This window comes from Bison bison, unplaced genomic scaffold, assembly GCF_000754665.1.
Source record: "Bison bison bison isolate TAMUID 2011002044 unplaced genomic scaffold, Bison_UMD1.0 scf7180017864048, whole genome shotgun sequence".
NCBI classification, from domain to species: domain Eukaryota; kingdom Metazoa; phylum Chordata; class Mammalia; order Artiodactyla; family Bovidae; genus Bison; species Bison bison.
In genome coordinates, this window is record NW_011494620.1 from 6,337,065 (window position 1) to 6,347,033 (window position 9,969).

Sequence of the window (9,969 nt, forward strand, 5' to 3'; positions counted from 1 at the left end):
ATGAGTCAGTTCTTTGCATCAGGTGGCCAAAGTATTAGTTTCAGCTCCAGCATCAGTCCTTCCAAAGAATATTCAGGAATGATCTCCTTTAGGATGGACTGGCTGGATCTCCTTGCAGGCCAAGGGACTCTCAAGAGTCTTCTCCAACACCACAGTTCAAAAGCATCAACTCTTCTGTGCTCAGCTTTCTTTATAATCCAGCTCTCACATCCATACATGACTACTGGAAAAACCACAGCTTTGACTAGACACACCTTTGTTGGCAGAGAAATGTCTCTACCTTTTATATGCTATCTAGGTGCTTTTCTTCCAAGGAACAAGCATCTTTTAATTTCATGGTTGTAGTCACCATCTGCAGTGATTTTGGAGCCCAAAAAGACAAAGTCTGTCACTATTTCCACTGTTTCCCCATATATTTGCCATGAAGTGATGGGACCAGATGCAATAATCTTAGCTTTCTGAATGTTGAGTTTTAAGCCAGCTTTTTCACTTTCCTCTCTCACTTTCATCAAGAGGCTCTTTAGTTCTTCTTCACTTTCTGCCATAAGGGTAGTGTCATCTGCATATCTGAGGTTATTGATATTTCTCCTGGAAATGTTGATTCCAGCTTGTGCTTCATCCAGCCCAGCATTTCTCATGATGTACTCTGCATAGAAGTTAAATAAAGAGGGTGACAATATACAGCCTTGACGTACTCCTTTTCCTATTTGGAACCAGTCTGTTGTTCCATGTCCAGTTCTAACTGTTGCTTCCTGACCTGCATACAAATTTCTCAGGAGGCAGGTCAGGTGATCTGGTATTCCCATCTCTTTCAGAATTTTCCACAGTTTGTTGTGATCCACACAGTCAAAGGCTTTGGTGCAGTCAATAAAGAAGAAGTAGATGTTTTTCTCGAATTCTCTCACTTTTTCAATGATCCAGCAGATGTTGGCAATTTGATCTCTGGTTCCTCTGCCTTTTCTAAATCCAGCTTGAACATCTGGAAGTTCATGGTTCATGTACTGTGGAACCCTGGCTTGGAGAATTTTGAACATTACTTTACAATTGTGTGGTAGTTTGAGCATTTTTTGGCATTGCCTTTCTTTGGGATTAGAATGAAAACTGACTTTTTCCAGCCACTGTTGAGTTTTCCAAATTTGCTGGCATATTAAGTGCAGCACTTTCACAGAATCATCTTTTAGGATTTGAAAAAGCTCAACTGGAATTCCATCACCTCCACTAGCTTTGTTCGTAGTAATGCTTCCTAAGACCCACTTGACTTCGCATTCCAGGATGTCTGGCTCTAGGTGAGTGATCATACCATCATGATTACCTGGGTCATGAAGATCTTTTTTGTACAGTTCTTCTGTGTATTCTTGCCACCTCTTCTTAATATCTTCTGCTTCTGTTAGGTCCATAGCACTTCTGTCCTTTATTGTGCCCATCTTTGCATGAAATGTTCCCTTGGTATCTCTAATTTTCTTGAGAAAGAATAAAATAATGCCATTTGCAATACCATGGATGCAACTAGAAATTATCATACTAAGTGAAGTCAGTCAGAGAAAGACAAATATGATATCACTTATATGTGGAATCTAAAATATCACACCAATGAACCTATCTACAAGACAGAAACAGACTCATAGATGTAGAGAACAGACTTGTGGCCGTTCCAAAGGAGAGAGAGGGACGGACTTGGAGTTTAGAGTTGGCAGACACAAGCCATTACATTTACAACGGATAAACAACAAGGTATAGCAAGGGCCGACCCCTGGGTCAGGAAGATCCCCTGGAGAAGGAAATGGCAATTCACTCCACTGTTCTTGCCTGGGAAATCCCATGGAGAGAGGAGCCTGGTGGGCTACAGTCCATGGGGTCACAAACAGTTGGACAGGACTTAGTGACTAAACAATAACAACAATGTAGAGCACAGGGAACTATACATAATATCCTGTGACAAACCATAATGGGAAATAAGATAAAAAAGAATGTCTGTATGTGTATAACTGAGTCACTTTGTTGTACATCAGAGACTGGCACAGCATTGTAAATCAACCATAATTTAAAAAAAAAAAAAAAAGACCTCTTTCCCGGCTGGAACCATGGAGGGTGCAGAAGAGAAGAAAAAGAAGGTTCCTGCTGTGCCAGAAACCCTTAAGAAAAAGCGGAAGAATTTCGCAGAGCTTAAGATCAAGCGACTGGGAAAGAAGTTTGCCCAAAAGATGCTTCGAAAGGCAAGGAGGAAGCTTATCTATGAAAAAGCTAAGCATTACCACAAGGAATACAGGCAGATGTACAGAACTGAAATTCGAATGGCTAGGATGGCACGAAAAGCCGGTAACTTCTATGTACCCGCGGAACCCAAATTGGCGTTTGTCATCAGGATCAGAGGTATCAACAGTGTGAGCCCAAAGGTTCGAAAGGTGCTGGGCTCCTTCGCCTCCGGCAGATCTTCAGCGGCACCTTTGTGAAGCTCAACAAGGCATCAATTAACATGCTGAGAATTGTGGAGCCATACACTGCATGGGGGTACCCAAATCTGAAGTCTGTAAATGAATTGATTTACAAGCGTGGTTATGGCAAAATCAACAAAAAGCGAATTGCCCTGACAGACAATGCATTGATTGCTCGATCTCTTGGGAAATATGGAATCATCTGCATGGAGGATCTGATTCATGAGATCTATACCGTTGGAAAACGTTTCAAAGAAGCAAACAACTTCCTGTGGCCCTTTAAATTGTCTTCTCCACGAGGTGGAATGAAGAAAAAGACCACCCATTTTGTAGAAGGTGGAGATGCTGGCAACAGGGAAGACCAGATCAACAGGCTTATTAGAAGGATGAACTAAGGTATCTACCAGGATTATTATTGTAATCTGGTTAATAAACAATCGAAACAAATTGAAAAAAAAAAAAAGAGAATAAAACAAAGAAGAGAGAGAAAAAATAAGGGAGTTTGGCCCCAGTTAATGATATTTAAGATTAACCAATAAGTTTCCAGAAAAAATCTACTTCATGCCACAGTCTTATATTAGCTGTGTTTGGGGCAAATAAAGGAAAAGAGATGATACGCAGTATGGAGGAAGGCCACGCAAACATAAGAATGCTCCTCATGAAGTAGGAGAGACCATGGAGCTAAGTGACAGCAAAGACATGGTTGCAGTATGAGTCCCCATGCTTCCATCCTCACAAAAAAACCCTCTTGGGAATACTGGGTGAGGTTCTGATCTTTCTATCACATATAAGAGTAGGACTCTTGTCTTTTTACTTAATCAAAGAGCACTCTCTCCAACCCTTTTCTTCCTCAAGTCTTTTGCCCAAGGAAAGAGCGAGTGAATAAATAAATGTATGAAAAATGCAGTTTATTCTCAATGGCATGGACAGAGTTGGTCAGGGAGAACATACATAGCTAAAAATGGTAATCCACAAAAGCCAATGTACACATTTTAATAGGTAGCCTCAAACTTCTCAAAGTTTTCTTAAGTTCCTACAATAGAGACAAACAGGCAGGAAAAATAGCTATCCCTTCAGCCTGCCTTTGCCTTTGCCTGTAAGAACTGCCAAGAAACAACAGAATTCCCCAAATGCCCTTTGCTGGGGTCCAGCCCTAGCTGATCCAGTGTAGTCGAAGGGGAGACGGCGTCAGCGACTTAATTTAAACATTCATTAAAGATATAAAGAGTAATAGAATGAGGATAGCTCAGCAGGAAAATTCAGTGGAGAAAAAAGGCTGAGTAGCTTGGTTTATGCGGGAAACCAATAAAACTTCAAGACAAGAAGCTTGCACCACTTACGTAGGCCGCAGGCGTCCTTCCATTCTCCCAAAGGAGAGGAGACATTGAGGCCTCCCCGGTCGGATTTTAGAAGCCCAGGCATAATTAGTAAGCATGGCAGGCTCCGCGCTCCAGACGGAGACTCAGCCAGAGTTTGAGAGAGAGAAAGAGATGGGGAGACCAGTATTTCGAGGAACTGATCCCAATTCTTTATTTCCCATGGTCTACTTTTATACACTGAGATGTTATGCAAAAGTCACGTGGGGTCAGCAGTCCTGACTTTTATCAAAGTCAGGTGCTTCATACAAATGTATACAGAGGTCTTAGGGGTGTTACATTATCTTCTGGCCAGGGGGGCCTTCTGACAATTTATGACCCTCTCCTTGTCACAGTGGTCAGTCAACCAGAACACTTATTTCTCCAGGGGTGATTATTTTTGAAACAGACGCCACCTTCCAAAGGTACCAGATACAGTTACATTCCTATAGGGTGAGGGTGTAGTGGGTTTTAATTAAGGAAGGAATTTACTTAGCCTAAGGTCTAATGTGATTAATATCAAAAGTTAATACTTATTTCTTCTATATATTCATTAATGTGTGTAAGGGCAGGGAATGTGGTGACTTAGCAGTAAGCATTGGCTCAACAAATGAAAAACCCTTCACCAATACAATTTCTAATCAGCCCACTATACTTATACTAATAATTTTCTAACTTCTCTAAAGAACCTGTTTTTAGAAGGTTTAAAGCATCTCGTGCCTCTCATGGTTGGGAGGCTGTGAGCAATCACATGTGGCCGGACAAGCCTGTCAGGCAGGCTAGAGAACCTTCAGAGGAGTTTGTAGGTTGAAACACTCCTATCACGCCCAGGAATTATTACTAACTGGAGCTCTAGGTTAACTCCTTCTCCGAAAGAGGTGGTGGGGGACAGCCCCCCGTAAAGTCAGAGGTGTAGGTGAGAGCACAAAGTAGTAAAGTAGGCAGGCTCTGGTTATGGGGGTAGATGCTCGAGGATTTCCAGGGGGACTCCTGAGGCTCCATCCCGCCTTTGCGTATGTCGAGCCTCCTTCCTCATGACCTTTGCCATAGGCAGAGTGCCTCACGCTGGCCCCCAACAGCCCTTTTGATCACCAAGAGCACAGAAAGAGTCTCAGCCCATAAACAGGAGTCTCAGTCCCTGTTCCTCCAAAACACTTAAGATGAAAAGTTACAGAATAAAAAGCAGCACTGATGTTTCTATTCCCCTCTGTTACTATCTCACGGAGTATTTGTCACAACCATCTTTGATTGTTGACTAGGGCCACAGGTGGTTGACCCTAGCTAGTATATCCCGGGGCTTCCCTGGTGACTATATTAGGAATGTAATCAGAGTTGTTATTGTCTTTAAACACACTTGAGCAATGAGAGATTATATGAACCATAAGCATCCGTGTAATACCAAGCAGCAAGTTGTGGGCATTCTTTGGGTTTACGCTCTTAATTTTCTTGCCACTAATGGGCTCCTTGAACTTCGTGGGTCTTTCATTTCCCAGTGGAAAGCAAATCTTGCAAGGCTTGAGTTTAATTTGCTGCTACTGCTGCCTCCCATAGGCTGGATAGGATGCAAACAAATAAACAAAAAACATATTGGGCTCATTTTTCTTCCCCTCTACTGCTCAATAGACAATTCAATCGAGGGAGATCCAAAGGCAGAAAAAGAAAGGGGAGATTGAGGCAGTATTCTGAGACAAAATGGCCAGGGCCAGCACTGACAAACTCAGGACAAGCAATTTTGAGGCAGAAGCAGTGAAAAACTCCCAGAGAGAAGCCACAGAAAAGAGAGACTGACTGTCAGAGACTGTTGCTTTGATATGCAAATTTGCACAAATTTTCTGGAAGGTAATTTGTCCCTAAGAATCAAACTCCTCAAAAAGGTGCTTACACTTTGATCCAATAACTCCAGTTCTAAAACTTCACCTGAGAGATAATCACACATGTGTGCAAAAATTTAGCTACAAAGTTATTTATCACAGAAGTACTTATAGTGGTGAAAAACGTAAGCAACCAAAATGTCCAACACTGGTGATTAATTATACACACAATAGAAATATAGTTTAATCATTAAATTTGTTGAGATAAAACGGGAAAGGAATTTACAACAATTAAGCAAAAATAACTCACAAAATTGCGTAACAGGGTACTCCCACTTTTGTAAAAAGAGAGAGTGCTACATGGATATACATCAAAATTTAATAGTGATTATCCAAGTGGGGGGATTACTGGTAATTTTTATTTTCTGCTTTGTGCTTAATTGAGTTTTTAATTTTTCTATGCATCAATTTTGCTGGGAGAAATAAAACTATTTTTTATAGGAAAAAAGTAGCCTTTGGAATAAACCAGAAGAGCACATTGGACTTTTTTAGGATGGAAGGTGCAGAGTGGTCAGTTTACTTCAAATTAGGATGGAACTTCTTATGAGAATGCACTGGATAATGAGGAGGCTTACAAACAGTGGAAGTCACAGGAAACAGGTCCAGGACTATCTTGAGGAGCCCAGGAAGGGGCACATCCCAGTCTAGCCAAAGCAATTGGAAGGTCCCACGTTGCTGTAGGGGTGAGGTTACTCACCAAAAATAATTCAGTTAATTAAGATGCCTTTACATTCATCATAAATTACTTGGTTAATTAAGATCTTCATTAGAGGAATTACCATGAAAATATTTGACAAGCCTAGATTCATTTCTACCATAAAAATCAGGAGTATTTACAAATTAGTAAAATAAAAGAAGCTTTCAATTACTAAGGTTCTCTTCGTGTGGGTGGCCAGTCGCTCAGTCATGTCTGACTCTTTGGGATCCCATGGACTATAGCCTGCCAGGCTCCTCTGTCCATGGAATTTTCCAGGCAAGAATACTGCAGTGGATTGCCATTTCCTCCTCCAGGGGATCTTCCCAACTCAGGGATTGAACCCACATCTACTGCATTGTAGGTGGATGTTTTTACCCATGAGCCACCAGGAGAAATTCTTAATCAAACAAATAAATAATCAACCTTGGAAATACACTTGTAAACATAATGTAATGCAATGCATGAGTTTGCTGATTCTTCTGCCCCCGTGGATGGTCCATAATGTTATTTAAGATTGAGAGTGATTTGAGTGGCCGAGGTCTACAGTTAGAAAGGAATGCAAAGAAACAGACTCATGAACAGCAGGTCACTTTGGTACAATTCTGAAGTGGTTGGCAGCTGGCTGCTTTGTGCTGTAGGTTGTTTTTGTCTGTCTGTTTGTTTGTGTGTTCACACCAGCTCACCATGACTTTGGCCTGGATTCTGTGCTGCCCCAACTCAAATCCTTATGACTCAGCTCAGTCCCAGGTTTCTCTGGAAACTCTGGTCATCAGAGTCACTGTGGTTAGAACACTTAGGGTGTGCTGAGAAAAAAGGGCATGGAAATCTAAGACAAGTAAAATGCCTGCTGCTTGCTTTACTATTTTTGTTTTGGTTTTTATATTCTTTAAGCAAAGCCCTTCTACCCTTATATAAGTAGATGAAGCTTAAAGAGCCTGTTTAGTAACTCAACCAAAGGTGACTGCTCACATCACTTTTTACGTGCAAGGATTTTAAGGTCGGGAGGGAAAGGTACAGAAAGGAAGGAAAGAAAAGAAATGGAGTAGTAATAGAGCCAAATCAATATCAACTCAAAGACTTCCAATGGTGACATAATATTATAATTAAAGTATCTGATTGTCTTTTACCTATAAAAACAAAAATTTCATACAACTCAATCTAATAATTAAAAATAGCCACTGTTACTGCATGCTTACTGTACCCTAGCACTATACACAGTTTATGCACAGTTTGCCCATTACAGCCTTTTATTTTTATTACACTTCATTTGTAGTTCATAAATTTAAAAGTTCTGAACACTCAAAGTGTTTTCTAAGTCTAGAGCAAACTGACTCAGCAGCAACAACTGACATAACCTAATGTGAGGCAGCTTATAGTCTTCAATCCATTTGGTACACATTGCATTACAGAAATATTAATGCATTTCATGAAGGAACAGCTCCCCAGACCCTCTCAGGGTCCATATACAAATGGTATGTTTACTTTGGGCTCCCCAGGTAGTACAGTGATAAAGAACCCACCTGCCAATGCAGGAGACGCAGGAGACGCAAGTTGGATCCTGGGTAGAGAAGATCCCCTGGAGGAAGAAACGGCAACCCATTCCAATATTCTTGTCTGGAAAATCCCATGGACAGAGGAGCCTGATGGACCACAGTCCATAGCATCGCAAACAGTCAGACACGACTGAGCGACTGAGCATGCATGCACGTTTATCTTATAACTTTTATAGAATATTAAATATACTGAACTCTGAAACTCATCTGGTTCCAAGAATTTTATATTTTTTCTCCCTGTTTTATGGATAAGGAAACTGAGATCTATTTGTCTTCGTGCAGTTATCCTGGTATTTCATTTGAGGTCTTCGAGACTTTGCTTTTTTGTTTACTTTTTTCTCTACCCTATTTCAGTTCATATCAATATATGCACTAATAAGAGTTTAGCAAGTTCTCCTACAGAAAAGTTTTTAAAAGACATCTTTTTTCCCCTAAACGGAAAGTGCTGACATTCTCAGAAAATTTTTTGAACCCAGATGAACTTGTTTTTAATTCCCCCACCCTTCATTTTCAGATTACTCAGTGTATTTAATGCTACCCTTCCTCAATTCCACCCAAAGCTCACGTGGCGATGTTAAGGGCATTGGTTAAGGACCCGTCGAGGAGTCTGAGTGGGCCCGAGACGCCGCTGAGCACTCTGACATGTGTGGTTAGAGTGTCTACACGAAGATTACCCACACTGGGCTCCAGTGCTTCAATCGCAACCCCAGAATGAGTTCTTGGTCACTCTGTGGTCTAAACTCTGAAAAAGGCGAGTATTTTATCCTACACTGCATTTCATAAACAATGATTTGATACATTGAAGAAACCATAAATATTATTTATCTTACCATAGGCCTCAGAATGTCCAAATACCACAGCTAATTAGGGCTCAATAATACAGTCAATAAGCCAAAGCCTGTTTTTCTGGTTGATCATAACAAGCAGAGCAATAGCCATTACTTTCTAATTTGTAACTCCTGTGTTTGATGGTTCTGAGTGGGAAGGACGCACCATCACTTGTCCTATAGGAGGCCTTGCCACCATCTAAAGTCAGCACTAAGCTACATCTGTTGTCATTTACGACACTTTTTCCATTTGTTGAAGCACATTATTTGTTATAACCATAAGAGTACATTCAAATACAGATGGAGCTTTTGGTAGAAAATAGAAACGTACTTTTTTTCCTTCCAACCAGCAAAAAGGAAAAAAAAAAAGGACCTGGTTAAAAGAAACTAATGAGAATTTCTTGTTCAATTGTTCTCTGCCCAGCAGCTGGGCCTGTGAAGAACTTAGCTGATATGATGCATATAAAAATAGACACTTTAAAGTACTGGTAACACACACTACACAGGGATCAAGACCATCCCCATGGAAAAGAAATGCAAAAAAGCAAAATGGCTGTTTGGGGAGGCTTTACAAATAGCTGTGAAAAGAAGAGAAGCAAAAAGCAAAAGAGAAAAGGAAAGATATAAGCATCTGAATGCAGAGTTCCAAAGAATAGCAAGGAGAGATAAGAAAGCCTTCCTCAGTGATCAATGCAAAGAAACAGAGGAAAACAACAGAATGGGAAAGACTAGAGATCTCGTCAAGAAAATTAGAGATACCAAGGGAATATTTCATGCAAAGACGGGATCGATAAAGGACAGAAATGGTATGGACCTAACAGAAACTGAAAATATTAAGAAGAGGTGGCAAGAATACACAGAAGACCTGTACAAAAAAGATCTTCACGACCAAGATAATCATGATGGTGTGATCACTCACCTAGAGCCAGACATCCTGGAATGTGAAGTCAAGTGAAACCAGAGATCAAATTGCCAACATCTGCTGGATCATCGAAAAAGCGAGAGAGTTCCAAAAAAACATCTATTTCTGCTTTATTGACTATGCCAAAGCCTTTGACTGTGTGGATCACAATAAACTGTGGAAAATTCTGAAAGAGATGGGAATACCAGACCACCTGATCTGCCGCTTGAGAAACCTATATGCAGGTCAGGAAGCAACAGTTAGAACTGGACATGGAACAACAGACTGGTTCCAAATAGGAAAAGGAGTACGTCAAGGCTGTATATTGTCACC

General features: G+C 40.8%; 1 pseudogene across 1 annotated transcript; it reads left to right on the forward strand.

Annotated features, from left to right (window-relative positions):
- The first annotated feature begins 2,067 nt into the window (after positions 1 to 2,067).
- Positions 2,068 to 2,895, forward strand: LOC104985480 (annotated as a pseudogene). The gene has a single exon (XR_824899.1). The product of XR_824899.1 is annotated as a 60S ribosomal protein L7 pseudogene (transcript).
- Positions 2,896 to 9,969: the final 7,074 nt, after the last annotated feature.